The 17,009-nt window shown below is 38.8% G+C and overlaps 1 protein-coding gene and 1 pseudogene across 7 annotated transcripts in view; both read right to left on the bottom strand.

Moving 5' to 3' along the window:
* Positions 1–17,009, bottom strand: part of TBC1D5 (TBC1 domain family member 5) — a 535,195-nt gene that overhangs the window by 263,892 nt on the left and 254,294 nt on the right. The window lies entirely within an intron of this gene.
* Positions 2,406–10,041, bottom strand: LOC121479018 (annotated as a pseudogene).

Raw genomic sequence — 17,009 nt, 5'->3', positions numbered from 1 at the left:
TGTCATTATGTATATATATATTGCACAATATACATTTACAGGAATATTTCATCAATTTTTGTGACAAGTACAATGTGAAATTTATATAACAGATTATGTCTCATTGGTAAATAACTTTGTAAAAAGAATTCCTAGCACTGAAAATTAAAATACGTTGGCTGATTTGAAAAATATACACTTGTAGTTACATTATTTTAAATGAGGATAGAAAAAGCATTTATTTTCCATTAGTAATTTCTAACATATATGTATCTAACTTAGTAAGCAAATAATATGTGTAATGGTTGCTTAAATCTCAAAACAAGATAAATTAAATTCCAGATTATTTAACTTACTGCAGTCATATTTAGCTGAGGGCATTTATAGTATCTATCTGTGTACTGCTGAAATCACGCTAAATGAAGGTTTATAATAGATTTCTATAGTGCTTTTTATGCACAAACATCTTCTTGAAAGTAGAACTAGAGATTTTAAACTAGGTTAGGTTAAAAACAACCAAAATAATGCTATAAATAAACACATCTACTAAATTGAGCCCTCAGTTTATATCTAAACAATGTCACAAGTTTTAGAAGATCACGTCATACAAGGTATGAATTCTAAAAAGTATTACATAATTTAAAAAAATAAGATTTATCTCTAATTTGTTAGAGAAATGTCATCAAGTATGTGCAATGAATATTTAATAGTAAGAGGGGTAAAAAAGATTTGCTTTAAACTAAGTTGAAAACAAAGCTATGAGTTGCCACATTTAGTTATGATAGGATAATATGCCATAAATAGTATAGAGACCTGAAATCTTTTCTTTTTAAATGAACATTACTACTGAAATGTTTTTTATTAAATTTAAAATCCAATTCAAAGAAAATGATTCAAAAAAAATCAATGAATTAAGTATATTCATGTGTTGACATATGGCAAGGTAAAGTATAATGATTCATCATTGTCTATAAAGTCAGTAACCACTAAGGACATTATCTCAACAGAGAGACAATAGTCTCTCTAAGCTAATTTATGTTAAAAATCTAAGACCACCCATTGGGTCTAAGATCCAGTGCTCAAGTAAATACAAAAAAAATTATTTATTCAATAATATTCCATTTTCTCTATTATTATTATCTACATTCTAATGGTTTAATGGCCATATTTAATTCTCTACGTATTTAAAATTATTTTTCATTTCCAATTTTTTTTTTTTTTTTTATGATAGTCACACAGAGAGAGAGAGAGAGAGAGGCAGAGACACAGGCAGAGAGAGAAGCAGGCTCCATGCACCGGGAGCCTGACGTGGGATTCAATCCCGGGTTTCAAGACTGCGCCCTGGGCCAAAGGCAGGCGGCAAACAAACCGCTGTGCCACCCAGGGATCCCCAAAAATCTTTTTAATTTTTTTTTTAAGATTTCATTTATTTATTCAAGAGAGGCACAGAGAGAGAGAGGCAGAGATATAGGCAGAGGGAGAAGCAGGCTCCATGTAGGGAGCCTGATGTGGCACTGGATCTCCAGACTCCAGGATCACACCCCAGGCCAAAGGCAGACGCCCAACCACTGAGCCACCCAGGCATCCCATCCAAAAATGATTAAAAACATTTTTTTTTAATTTTAAGGATTTTATTTATTTATTCATGAGAAATAACAGAGAGAGAGAGGCAGAGACATAGGCAGAGGGGGAAGCAGGCTCCATGTAGGAAGCCCCATGTGGGACTCGATCCTAGGACTCCGGGATCACGCCCTGAGCCGAAGGCAGACACTCAACCACTAAGCCACTTAGGCGTCCCTAAAAACATTTTTTGAATAATGGCAAAAAGAATTTCTATATGTGAGAGTGTCAGTGGTTTTACCTTATAACCAAATGTTTGCAAGTGAATGGACAGCTTTATTGCCAGTCTTCCTTTTATTAAAAACAATGCAGGGACATCTGGGTTGCTCAGCAGTTTAGCACCTGCCTTCAGCCCAGGGCATGATCTAGGAGTCCCTGGATTGAGTCCCCCATCAGTCCTGCATGGACCTCTGTGCACGGAGCCTGCTTCTCCCTCTGCCTGTGCCTCTGCCTCTTTCTCTCTCTGTTCTCACATGAATAAAATAAAATAACTTTTTTAAAAAATGCATATTTATTGGTTCCACGTGAAGCTGTGAATATTGCTTTGACTGGGAATGAGTTCTTACTGCAATTAAGTATAAAAAATATCTTCCATAACTGAAGTGTGACCTGTATTACTGAGTAAAGAGTTGATAAAATTCCTCAATTTGGAATTGGTTGGATTTTTGGTTTTTATTTTTTATTTTTATTTATTTTTTTTAAATTTTTTTAAATTTATTTATGATAGTCACAGAGAGAGAGAGAGAGGCAGAGACACAGGCGGAGGGAGAAGCAGGCTCCATGCACCGGGAGCCTGATGTGGGATTCGATCCCGGGTCTCCAGGATCGCGCCCTGGGCCAAAGGCAGGCACCAAACTGCTGCGCCACCCAGGGATCCCGGATTTTTGGTTTTTAAAAACATTCCTTTTATATACTACAAAGAAGTAATTCGTACTTTCGTTATTTAAATCACTGCATGGTATTTATAATGGCAGTTCCCAAAGGGTCCTCCCTTCACATAATCATAAACACAGACCCTCTTCTGGAGTGTACATTCTTGGGTGGGCCTGAAGACTTAGGCTTCCATGTGTTTATATCGATTTGAAAACAAAGCATTATCCAGAAAGTAGTCATTACACATGTCACCTTCACACAAGTATGGCAGTCTGGTTAAAGCTCTGGTAATAAAACCAGCCTTTCTGAAAACTTCAGGCAGACTATTCACTTGTTCTTCCCAATTCTGTCCCTTGATTTTTAAAATTTCTGATGGTTTCTCCCACTTGCTACTTATGTTTTCCACATAGGGATGAAAGGGTAAAGCCAGAGCAAGGATGACTCTGCCTCTTGTTGGCTCCAAGACACTTCTGATATCTTTTAACAAAGGCTGGGGCTAATCACAGCTGTCGAGCAAATTAAAGCAACTGACATCATACTGGAATCCTGAATTCTGCTATTCATTTATACCAAGCACATTATATTTCTTCTTCTGACGATGCCATATTTTCAGAGAGCTCCATAAATTTCTTCAAAATGAGAGTTCATGATTTTTGTGACTTCTCCATCTCCAGCTCCTAAATCTATGAGACTGGATTAATTTTTTGCAGTCTTCAAAACTGATCTGGTGAAAATGCAAACACTGAGCCTCTTCTTTGCAACCCAGTGATAGATATTGTAGACATAAATAGACTAAAAACAGGTGACACTAAAGAGTGATATAATCGGACAAAGAGACAGTCCAATTTCTCAATGCTGTTAAGAAGATCGTATTCCTTAAGGTACCTCTGAACAAAGAGAGCCTAGAGAGATTCACATTTCTCTCTATTGCACACCAACCACTGGAGGTTCTCCTTCCTGCTGGCCTCGGCCTCTGCCAGCCTGTAAAGGCTACTTTTCATGTTCACATACAGGGAGTGGATGAGCAGGCTCCTCAGCATCCACATCCTCCAACCCAGCTAAATAGACACTAGGCTCAGGCAAAGCGAGCCCACAAACAGTCTCACCAAGTGCCCTGGCCCCTTACATCATTACCAGTGTTTGCGGTGAGGAAGAGGAGATGCCACCACCCAGACTACAGCTACTGTACCCAAGTTGCCCATCCAGCCTCTTCAGGGCCAAAGTGGGGGTCAAACTTATTATTTAGGTAATGTAAAATCAGATATAAAAACAAATACAGAAACTTTTAAATAAATAATATTTCAAATGAGTAATTTTAAGAAGATAATATTTTTGTTATTCCTGTATCATTAATAGAGTAATTTTCAAAAAGAAAGCAGAGTGACATCAGTGGAGTGGAAGAATATATAACTCTAAATTCTCATACTCCCAAAAAAAACTCTGGAAAACAAGCAATAAGTGTCAAAACCGACATTGCAATGATTCTGGAAAACAATCCAAGATTTATGAAAACCAAATGAACAACGAATGAGAAAGAGATTTCTTGAAAGCGCTGTGGCATTTTTACTTGCCCTTAGCCTACCAACTCCTTGGTACAGCAGCAGTCTTGAAGAGGGATGCAGTTCCCAGTGTGGGAGACCAGTACGAGGTTCTTGAGGGAGTAGAGCAGACCATATTTGCAAAATATTATGTAATTCTGTTTTAACTTGTTTAGGAGCTACCTGAAGGACTGACACTGACACAAAACAATCTCTTTTTTGTCTAACTTGAAAAAAGCAGTGGGATTGCTCTTGAACACACTGCAAGCTAAATTAAGAAGAAGCAGATACCTAGGGCAAAAGATTATAACTGAAACATTAAAGAAATTACCTAATGGGCAGCCTAGGTGGCTCGGCAGTTTAACACTGCCTTCAGCCCAGGGCGTGATCCTGGAGACCCAGAATTGAGTCCTACGTGGGCCCCCTGCATGGAGCCTGCTTTTCCCTCTGCCTGTGTCTCTACCTCTGTGTGTGTGTGTGTGGGGGGGGGGGGGGGGGTCTGTGTCTCTCATGAATAAAATCTTGAAGAAAAAAAAAAAATCACCTAAGACCTGGCAGTAAGAGTTGGTGAGAGAGTTTCCTTGGTAAATTAGGACATTCAAAAGCACCCAAGTATATAGGAAAATATATATGCCCAGCACAAGCAGGAGACCAAAATCCTACACCTGAAACTTGTCACTAAGATGAATGCAACCCTGGCTAAATGATGAAGGATTGCTGTGGCACAGAACCAATCCGCAAAGAAGAGAGGTTCTGGTTTTTTGTTTGGTTCCTATTCGCTTTTTAGCTCCTGGCTTTCAAAAAATTATCTGTCAAAACTCTAGCTGAACATAAACTAAGAAATAAAGATTTCAGTGACTACATATGCGAAAGAATAAATCTCTGCAAAAATAAATAATAGGGTGGGAAATAACAGAATATAGAAAATAGCAAATACCAGGAGAATCTAAATTTCAAGAGTTACCAAATTATAATATTCAAATACCCAGTCATCAACAACAAAGGAAAACACATAGCATTAAAAAGGGGGGGGGGGGGGGGGGGGAGGAAGCCAGGCTCAACAAAAAAAGTAAAATAAATTGATAAAAACTATCCTTCAGAAAGCTAAAAATTGAATTTATCTGAAAAAAATTTTGACAAAACTGTTTTAAAAGATGTTTGAAGAACAAAAAGAAAAAACACAGACAAAAAAAAGAAAGGAAATCTTATAAATGAACGATTAAGCAAAATGAGATTATCAATAAAGGAAAAAAAGGGATGATTTTGGGGGCTGAAAAATAAAATACCTGAAATGAAAAAGTCACTAACTAGAGTGGTTCAATAACAGGTAGGAACCTCATTTTTATCTTTGATGAAAGACAAAAATCTACAAATCCAGGAAGCTTAAAGAACTCTTGGTATAATTAACACAGACACACATATAAAGAAACATAAAAAGCAAATTGCTAAAGACAAGGAGAGACTCCTCAAAGAAGCAACAAAGAATATGTCACATCACAGATTCCTCAGTAAAATTAATAGATGACTTATCATAAAACATGCAGGCCAATTGACAGTGGGATGATGTATATTTAAAATACTTAAAGAGGCTCTCTTCCTCCTCGGAGGCGGAGAGCCCGTTTGCGCAAACGTTCAATAAACCCTCTTGCTAATTGCATCTGCCTGTCTGGGGTCTGAGTCTCTGGGGCGTCCACCGGGACACGTTGGCACCCGTGAGCCAGGGTCCAACATTTGGGGGCTCCTCTGGGATTCGAGACGCCCCAGGCTCAATCCTAAAACCGGTAGGAGGTGAAGGCCCCGGTCTTTCAGCCAGGACCCAATGGACACCCTGATCAGCTCCTGCAGACTCTCCTCACCGCGGAGGAGAGACAGCGCGTCTACAGAAAAACGGCCCCGGGGCGGATGGGAGGCCCACCCAGTTGCCTAATAAAATCGAGGATGTTTTCCCCTTGGTTCAACCGACCTGGGACTACGATACTGCTGCTGGGAGGGAGCGGCTCCGTCTCTATCGCCAGGACAGGCTAAAGGCGCTCCAGATTATCCAGCGCCAGATCTGGAAACCCCTTGCGGCTGTCTACCGCCCCGGAGACACAACCGGCCCACACCCGTTCCAGATCGGTGACTCCGTCTACATCAGGAAACATCAGTCCAGGACGCTTGAGCCCCGCTGGAAGGGCCCATACACTGTACTACTGACCACCCCAACCGCCTTAAAGGTAGATGGCATTGCTGCTTGGGTCCACGCCTCACACGTCAAGTGCGCCCCATCAACGAGCACCGCTGACGCCAGCCAGGACGGACCGGACGAGCCACCCCAATGGAAGCTCCACTGCACCGAAATCCCGCTCAAGATAAGACTTTCAAAAATTGTTCAATGACAGTTGTTATATTCCTACCTCTCCTAGCGCTCTTCACCTCCGCCAAAGGTGACCCTCATGCCCTCAAAAGGTTAACCTGGCAGGTACTAACGTCTGGGGGTGACGAGGTCTGGTCTATAACTAAGACCGCCCCCGTGGGAACCTGGTGGCCTAACCTATATCCTGACCTATGCAAGCTAATCATCGGGGCCCCTAGCCCATGGGACCTAGAGGGATACTTCGACACCTCTAGAGCCCCTAACCAAGAAAGCCCTCCAGGGCGACTGGGATTAGACCCATGGGGAGGATGTGGCACGCCTGACAGAAGGGCCATGCTCAGCACTCTTCCCTTTTATGTCTGTCCCGGGTACCACAGAGATCGCAGGCTAAATCCCACCTGTGGAGGAGGGGAATACTTCTATTGTAAAAATTGGGGGTGCGAAACTACGGGGGACACAGAACGGAGGCCCTCCTCCTCCTGGGATTACATCACTGTCAAGGCTAACTATACTCACCCGGCATTTAGCAAATGGAAAACCCTTAATTATGGGCCCTGCCAAGGGTGATGTCATCCCCTACGGATATCCTTCACGGAGCCCGGGAAAAGGGCTACTTACTGGCCCAATGGATATACGTGGGGACTCAGGTTATACAAAGAAAGAACAGATGATGGTTTTATATTCAGAATTAAACTAAAAATAGAATCCCCAGACCCCGTGGCGATCGGGCCTAAAGCGGTCCTCGGTCCTCCGGGAACAAAGAGCTCCTGCTAAACTAACAGCCCCGGCCCTAGCTGCAGGGAGTGCCACACCCACTAACTTCGGGTCACTCCAACCCCTCAGTCATCCCCCGAGACGGGACAACGACTGTTTAATCTTATCATAGGGGCATTCCTGGCCCTTAATCGAACCAGCCCCGATGTAACTAAATCCTGCTGGCTCTGCCTTGCATCCCCCCCCCCCCCCTTATTATGAGGGAATTGCTACTTCAGGGACCTATAATAACATCACTAGCACTCAGGGATGCACACCTGACTCCCAACCACAGCTCACCCTTACAGAAGTTTCAGGACAGGGAACCTGCATAGGAACACCCCCCCCCCCCCGCCGGGGCTACCAGGGACTCTGCAACACTACCACCCCGATTTTGGGGACTGATTCTTACCTGGAGCCCCAGCCGGGAACTTGGTGGGCATGCAACAAAGGCCTCACCCCCTGTGTGTCGGCTAAGGTTCTAAATAGCTCAAACGACTTCTGTGTCATGGTGCAGATCATACCCAGGGTGTTCTCTCACCCTGCTGAAACTCTAGAAAATCAGTATGATGAACATCCCACCCGTTTTCGGCGCGAACCTGTCTCCCTAACCCTAGCCGTTATGTTGGGACTAGGGGTCACTACTGGGGTGGGTACTGGCGCAGCTGCTCTGATCCAGGGCTCACGACGTCATATAGAACTCCAGGCAGCTGTAGATGAGGATCTACGGGCACTAGAGCAGTCCGTTTCTAAGTTAGAACAATCCCTCACCTCACTTTCAGAAGTAGGACTTCAAAACAGGAGAGGCTTGGATTTACTATTCCTGAAAGAGGGAGGACTGTGTGCGGCCCTGGGAGAGGAATGCTGTTTCTATGCAGACGATTCTGGAGTCATCAGAGACTCCATGGCCAAACTCAGGGAAAGGTTAAATAAAAGACAAAGGGACCAGGAGGCCCAGCAGGGCTGGTTTGAAAGCTGGTTTAATCAGTCTCCCTGGTTAACCACCCTAATCTCTACCATTATGGGCCCTCTAGTTATCCTGCTCCTGCTGCTAACTTTCGGCCCCTGCATCCTCAACCGGCTGCTCCAGTTCATTCGAGAAAGATTGTCTATTACCCAAGCTCTGGTATTAACAATGTCGGGCCCTCCAAACTGAAAAAGTAAATGTTCCCTAAGATTTTAAGGTTAAAATCAGCCCAAACAAAGAGGAGGGAATGAAGAAACCCGCCCTGTAAGTAGGATCAGCCCTAATCCAGAGGCAGCCCATCCAGGTGCCTTCCTGAAGTTTTAGCAACAAAAAGCATTCTGTTTGTGATAAGAAAACCATTTCCCCCCACACCCTGATTGGAATGTCCCTGAATAGGTTCATGTTGACCTTCTGAGAAATCAACCTGGATGCTATGCGACGCGGTTCTTTTGTCTTGAAGCGTTTTTTTTCTTTTACCTTTAAAAGATACCTGTAATTGCTAATCGGGGCTCTCTTCTTCCTAGGAGGCTGAGAGCCCGTTTGCGCAAATGTTCAATAAACCATCTTGCTAATTGCAAAAAAAATATAAATAAATTAAATAAATAAATAAATAAATAAATAAATAAATAAAATAAAATAAAATAAAATAAAATAAAATAAAATAAAATACTTAAAGAAAATACTGTCCAAAAAAAATTTTATATCTAGCAAAACAGATAGTGGGTTTCCTGGGTCACTCAGTCAGTTAAGTGTCTGACTCTTGATTTCAGCTCAAGTGTCAATCTCAGGGTTGTGAGTTTAAGCCCCATATTGGTACTCAAAAAAAAAAAAAAAAAAAAAAAAGTAATGAGAAGTTAAGACATTCCCAGAAACACAAAGCAGAGGAGTCCAATATCACTACACATACCCTGAAATAAAAGCTAATGGCAATCCTTCAGATTGAAGGGACAAGAGACAGTAACTGAAAGCTGTGGGAAGAAGAATATCTCTGATAAAGGTAAATACATTACTATATACAAAGCCAGTATTACTGTATTTAAGGTTTGCATTGCCAAACTTAATTTCCTATAAGATACAAAACAAATGCATAAAAAATTATATATCTATGCTACAGAGCAAAAGTGTATAAAAATGTAACTTATAACAATATAAAAAGGGAAGAAGAACACTTCCATAAAAGACAGAGGAGTAGGAGGAACTTAAGCTCACCTTGTCCCATGGATACAACTATGTAGCATGCACATCAGTGTAACTGACCCAGAAAATGAACTGAAGGCTGGTAGAATAAAATCCACAACTAAATGTAAAGAGAAGGCAACATCAAAGAGGGTAGGAGGGCAAAGACACTGTGAGGAGCTAAACCCCAAGGGTCTGGCCACCAAAGATAGAGAGTCATGGGCACAATGAGGGAGGAGAAACAGAATGCCATACCAGGGAGCCTGCAAGAGAAAGACCACTCCCTAATATTTGCTTTGAAAACCAGAGGGGCTAAATTTCATTGGTTCTTTTAACTAGTGGGATATAAAGCCTAGAACATTAAAAATTAGTAGGTTCAGTTCTGTGACAGCCAGGAGGGTAATAGGAAACTGAGTCTTTGCCATTAAAGAGACAACACAAGAACAGCTGGTAGAAATATAGCATAAAATAAGCAGTTTGAAAAATGCTCATGGCATACGGGAAGGAGAATTATTTACTAATCTCAGAGTTTACTGAGTGACTTCTCCAGGAGCAAAGGAACAGGCAGGTACCATTTTCCTCATCTATCACCTAGCATAAACACAGGTCAACCTGCAGAAACCAGTGCAGTGCCTGCGTTCACTACCTTGCTGCATACACCACACCCTGTCCCCTCAGCTGAGCCTGCCTCAAGCCTGGTGCTGCAGGGCCCCTCCTCCAGAAGACCTGTAAAATCTTGCCAGCACTGCATCTTCCAACTGCACACTTTGTGGGGTCATGGTCCTAGAGGCAGTGACTGGTCACCTGCCATGGAGGACACCAGCACATTATTAAAACTGTACCACTTGCCTACATGCACTTTACAGAGCAGCCCTGGCTACCCCCAATATCCACAGTGACTATGTGTCCCCTGTGGAAGAAAAGGACCAGCACTACCTTGTGAAAAGTGCAACCCCCATCCATATATTTCAAGAGCAAGAGATATAGCTGATTTTCCTAACACCGAGAAGCAGAGAGTTAGACAATGTGAGGAGACGGAGGAGTATGTCCCAAATGAAAGACCACAACAAAAATCACAGCAAGAGACCTATATGAAACAGAGATAATGAATATGCCAAATAAAGAACTTAAAGTAATGATCATAAAGATACTCGCTGGACATAATAGTGGAAGACATCAGTGAGACCCTTTTTTTAAAGATTTTTTTTTATTATTTATTTATTCATGAGAAATAGAGAGAGTCAGAGGGAGAAGCAGGCTCCATGCAGGGAGCCCGACATGGGACTCGATCCCGGGTCTCCAGGATCACACCCTAGGCCAAAGGCAGGTACTAAACCGCTAAGGCACCTGGGAATCCCCATCAGTGAGACCCTTAACAAAGAGATGAAGAAGAATCTATCAGAGATTAAGAACTCAGTAACTGAAATTAAAAATATACTAGATGAAATAAATAGCAAACTGGAGGAAGCATTACTCTGTCCTCAGTGACCTGGAGGACAGAGTAATGAGAAGCAATCAAGCTGAAAAGGACAGAGAAAAATAATTTAAAAAATGAAAAGAGAATTAGGAAATTCGATCCATCAAGCATTCACATTATAGGGATCCCAGAAAAAGAAGAGAGAGAAAAGGGAACCAAAACTTTATCTGAAAGAATAATAACTGAAAACTTCCTGAATCTGGGGAAGGAAACAAAATCATATCCAATTTGCACAGAGATTTCCCCAACAAAATCAACCCAAAGAGGGCCACGCCAAAATACATATCAATTAAAATGGCAAAAAGCACTGATAAAGAATTTTGAAAGCAGCAAGAGAAAAGAAAAAGTCACATAAAAGGGAAACCCCATAATGATACAGGTGGATTTTTCAACAGAAACTCTGTAGGACAGAAGAGAGTGGCATGATATATTTAAAGGGCTGAAAGGAAAATATCTGCAGCTGAGAATAATCTATCCAGCAAGTATTATTCAGAATAGGAGAGATAGAGAGTTCCCCAGACAAACAACAGCTATAGAAGTTCATAATCAGCCTAGAAATGTTAATGGGGACTCTGAATAGAAAAGAAAGAGTATAAGTAAAAAAAAGTAGAAAGCACACAAACATTAAAAATAAATCAAGGGATTCACAAAATAAAAATATACAAAGTATGAAACTACATACCTAAAGTATGGGGGGAAAGGAGTAAAGAATAGGTGAAAGTTAAGTGACTTCCAACTTGACACAGACTGCTATATGCAGAAAATGTTATCTGCAAATGTAATTGTACCTACAAATAAAAAACCAACAATATATGCGCAAAAAATAAAGAGAAAGGAATCCAAGTATATCACTAAAGAAAAGAACAGAGAACATACACAAACACACACAAAGGGTGTGAAAAGAAAGCTCGAGTAAAAATACTTATATTGAACAAAATTAACTTTAAAACAAAGACTAATAAGAGACAAGGAAGGACACTATATAATCATTAAAGGGACATTCCAACAAGACGACATAACATATATATATGTGTGTGTGTGTGTATACACACACACACACCTAACATGGAAGCTCCCAAATGCATAAAATAGTTAATAAAATATATAAAAGAACTAATCAGTAATAATACAATAATAAAATGGGACTTTAACACCCCACTTACATCAACGAATAAATCACCCAATCAGAAAATCCACAAGGGGGACGCCTGGGTGGCTCAGCAGTTGAGCGCCTGCCTTTGCCTCAAGGTGTGATCCTGGATTTCCAGGTTCAAGTCCCACATCAGGCTCCTTGCACGCAGCCTGCTTCTCTGTCTGCCTGTATCTCTGCCTCTCTCTCTCTCTCTCTCTCTCTCAAATAAATAAATAATATCTTTAAAAAGAAAAAAAAAAAAAGAAAAGAAAGAAAGAAAATCCACAAGGAAACAATGGCTTTGAATGACACACTGGACCTGATGGATTTAATATATATTCAGAACATCCCACCCTAACATAGCAAAATATACATTCTTTCAAATGCACACAGAACATTCTCCAGAATGGATCACATATTAGGTCAGAAAACAAGTCTCAACAATTTCAAAAAGAATGAAGTTAATACCATACATCTTTTCTGACACAACACTATGAAAGCAGAAATCAGGCACCAGGAAAATCTGGAAAGAGTACAAATACAGGCAGGTTAAATAACATGCTACTTAATAATGGGTCAACTGAGAAATAAAAGAGTAAATTAAAAAAAATACATGGAGACAAATGAAAATGAAAACACACAATTCAAAACCCTTGGGATGCAACAAAAGCGGTTCTTTGAGGAAAGTCTATAGCAGTATAGGCCTACCTCAAGAAGCAAGAAAAATCTCAAATAAACAACCTAAGCTTGCACCTAGAGAAGGCAGAAAAAGACCAAACAAGACCCAAATCCAGCAGAAGAAAGGAAATAATAAACATTAGAGCAGAAATAAATGATACAGACACTAAAAGGATAGAACTGATCAATAAAACCAGGAAGTGATCTTTGAAAAGACAGACAAAATGGATAAACCTCTACGTAGACTCATCAAAAAAAAAAAAAAAAAAAAAAATCAACAAAGAAAAAAACCATAAAGAGACATAGGATTCAAACAAACAAAACCAGAAATGAGAAAGGAGAAATAACTGACACCACAAAAAATACAAAAGACGGTAAGAGACTATTATGAAAAATGATATGCCAATGAACTGGAAAACCTAGAATATATGGGAAATTTCTAGAAACATATAACCTATCAAAACCGAAGCAGGAAAAAAAAAAATAGAAAATTTGAACAGATCAATTACCAGCAATGAAATTGAATCAGTAATCAAAAAATCTCTCAACAAAATGTACAGGGCCAGACAACTTCACAAGTGAATTCTAATCCTACCAAACATTTAAGAAGAGTTAATGCCTATTCCTCTCAAACTTTTCCAAAAAAAAAAAAAAAAAAAAAACAGAAGAGGAAAGAAAATTGCCAAGTTCATTCTATGAGGCCAGCATTATCATGATACCAAAAAAGGATAGAGACACAACAACAACAAAAAACTACAGGCCAACATCTCTAACACAGATGCAAAAATCCTCAACAAAACATTAGCAAACTGAATTCAACAATACATTAAAAAAAAGGATCCATCACAATCAAATGAGATTTACTCCTGGAATGCAAGGGTCTATCAATATTTGCAAATAAATGTGATATATCACATCAATAAGAGAAAGGATAAAAGCCATATGATCATTTCAATAGATGGAGAAAACGCATTTGACAAAGTACAACCACCATTCATGATAAAAACCTTCAATAAAGTAGGTTTAGAGGGAACATACCTCAACATATTAAAAGCTGTATATTAAAAAAAAAAAACACATAGAACATCAGACTCAATGGTGAAAAACTGAGAGCTTTTCCTCTAAGGTGAAGAAGAAAACAATGTCCACTTTCATCACTTGTATTCAATGTAGTACTGAAAGACCTAGCAACAGCAATCAGACAAAACAAAAGAATAAAAGGCATACAAATTGATAAGGAAGAAGTAAAACTTTCAGTATTTCAGATGACATACTATATAAAGAAAACCCTGAAGACTCCACCAAAAAAACTTGCTAGAAATATTAGGAATGAATAATAATTCAATAATAGAATTACTGAATTCAGTAAAGTGGTAGGATAAAAAAAATCTATGTGCAGAAATCTCTTGAACTTCTATACGCTAATGAGGCAGCAGAGAAATTAGAAAAATAATCCCATTAAGAACTGCACCAAAAAGAATAAAATACCTTGGAATAAAATGAACCAAAGGGGTGAAAGGCCTGTGCTCTAAAACTATAAAACATTGATGAAAGAAACTGAAGATGACACAAAGAAAGAGAAAGACCTTCCATGTTCATGGGTTAAAAGAACAAATATTGTTAAAATGTCCAAAACAAAAACAAAAACAAAAAACAAAAATAAAGTCCAAAACAATCTACACATGTAATGCAATTCCTATCAAAATACCAACAGCATTTTGCACAGATCTAAAACAAACAATCCTAAAATGTGTATGGAACCATAAAAAAACCCAAATAGCCAAAGTAATCTTGAAAAAGAAAAACAAAACTGGAGGTATCACAATTCCAGACTTCACAATTATATTACAAAGCTGAAATAATCAAAACAGTATGGTACTGGCACAGTTCCATTGACCTATAGATCAAATATAGGTGGATCAGAAATAAATCCACCATTATAGTTCAATAAATTCAGCAAAGCATGAAAAAATATTTGATGGGAAAAAGACAGTCTCTTCAACAAATGGTGCTGGGAACACTGGACAGCAACATGCAAAAGAATAAAACTGGCCCACTTTCTTACACCATACACAAAAATAAATCCAAAGTGGATTAAAGACTTAAATGTGAAACAGGAAACCATTAAAATCCTAGAAGAGAGCACAGGCAGTAATTTTTCCGGCAATGACTATAACAACATTCTAGGTATGTCTCCTGAAGCAAGGGAAACATATGCAAAAATAAACTATTGGGACTATACCAAAATAAACAGCTTCTGCACAGCAAATGAAACAACCAACAAAACTAAAAGACAACTTACTAAATGGGAGAATATATTTACAAATGATACATCCAATAAAGAGTCAGCATTCAAAATATATAAATAACAAAAACTCAACACCCAAAAAACAAATAATCCAATTTTAAAATGGGCAAAAGATATGAACAGACATTTCTCCAAAGAAGACATACAAATGGCTAACAGACACATGAAACAATGCTCACACTCATCATCAGAGAAAAGTATATCAATAGTGAGATATTACCTCTTATCAATAGTGAGATATTACCTCTTATCTGTTAGAATGGCTAAAGTAAAAAACACCATAAAAAAGTGCTATTAGCAAGGAAATGGAGGAAAAAAAGAATCCTCATGCACTGTTGGTGGGAATGTAAACTGGTATAGGCACTGTGGAAAACAGTATGGAGGTTCCTCAAAAAATTAAACATAGAATTTAACATATGATCCAGTAAATTCCATTACTAGGTGTTTACCCAAAGAATGCAAAAATACTAATTCAAAAGGATACATGTACCCCCCATGTTTATTACAGCAACATTTGTAATAGTCAATTTATGGAAGCAACCTAAATGTCCATCAACAGATGAATGGGTAAAGAACATGCTGGGTATGTATGTGTGTATATGTTTATGCATACATACACACCATGGAATATTATTCAGCCATAAAAAGGAATGAAATCTTGCCATTTGCAATGACATGGTTGGAGCTAGAGAGTATAATGCTAATAAGCAAAAGGAAGTCAGTCATAGAAAAATAAATGCCAATAATTTCATCCCTATGTGAAATTTAAGAAACAGAAGAGCAAAGGTCAAAAAACAGAGAGGAAACCAAGAAACAGACTGTTACCTAGAGAGAACAAACTGATTGTTACCAGAGGAGAAGGGGGTGGGAGGATGGGTGAAACAGGGGAAGGGGACTAAGGGGATTAGGAGTACACTTGATCTTGAGGACCAATTAAATACATGGAATTCCTGAATCACTAAACCGTACGCCTGAAACAAATCTAACACGGTATGTTAACTACACTGGAATTAAAATTCTTAAAAAACATAAAATAAAAAAGGGAAAAAAGACAGGGCTAAATAGCAGATATTTTGTATGCTATGAAGTTTTGGTATCAACTTGAAGTAGACTGTCATAAAGATGTTAAATATAATTCCTATGGTAACCACAGAGACCATATCTTAAAAAAAAATTACACAAAGGGAATGAGAAGGCATTCAAACAATCATTACCAAAAAAATAAGTAAGTAAATAAATAAACACAAGAAAAAGCAGTAATGGAGGGAAGGAGAGAGAGGAAGGGTAAAAAACATAAGTAACACAATAACAAAATAGCAGAAGTACTGTTTTATCAGCAGTTACTTTAAATTTAACTGTATTAAAGTTTCCAATCAAAGGCAGAGAGATTACCAGAAAGGATTAAAATAATTACATCACTATATGTTGACCATAAGATCCAAATCGTAAGATTCAAAAACACAAAAAATTGAAAGTCAAAGCGTAGAAAAAGATATCCTATGTAAAAAGAGAGAGAGAGAGAGAGAGAGAGAGAGAGATACTGTGGCTATAATAACAGACAAAATAGACTTTGTCAAAAACTGTTACAAGAGATGAAGAAGGATCAATTAATCAAGAAGATAAACATTTATGCACCAAACAAAATACAACATGAAAATATATGAAGCAAACAATAACAGAATTGAAGGGAGAAACAGACACTTCTATAATAATAGTGGAAGACTTCAATTCACCATTTTCACTAATGGAAAGAACATCTAGACAGAAGATGAATAAGAAAATAGAGAACTTGAATAGCAATGTAAACCAACTAGACCTAACAGACATCTGTAACACTGTACTTGACAACAAGATACACAATCTTCTCAAGTACATGCTCCAGGAGAGGCCATATGTTAGGTCAGAAAACAAGTCTCAGTATATAAAAAGACTAAAATCATGTATATCTACTCTGAATTTACAGGAGTAAAGCTAGAAGTCAATTACAGAAGGAAAATCGGGAAATTTTTCAAGTATAAATGAAAATACGTGTGTCTACAGATGGAGAAAACACAGATAAGTATGTGGGTGGAGTCTACATAAACACGGTAGTTTTAACTTCTAAGGGGAAAAAACATGCTACTGATGACCTCTGGTTAAATTTTAAAGTAAC

The sequence above is a fragment of the Vulpes lagopus genome, chromosome 19 (genome assembly GCF_018345385.1).
Source record: "Vulpes lagopus strain Blue_001 chromosome 19, ASM1834538v1, whole genome shotgun sequence".
Lineage (NCBI taxonomy): Eukaryota > Metazoa > Chordata > Mammalia > Carnivora > Canidae > Vulpes > Vulpes lagopus.
The sequence above is the reverse complement of the archived record's forward strand: the minus strand, read 5'-3'. Positions and strand labels throughout refer to the sequence as shown.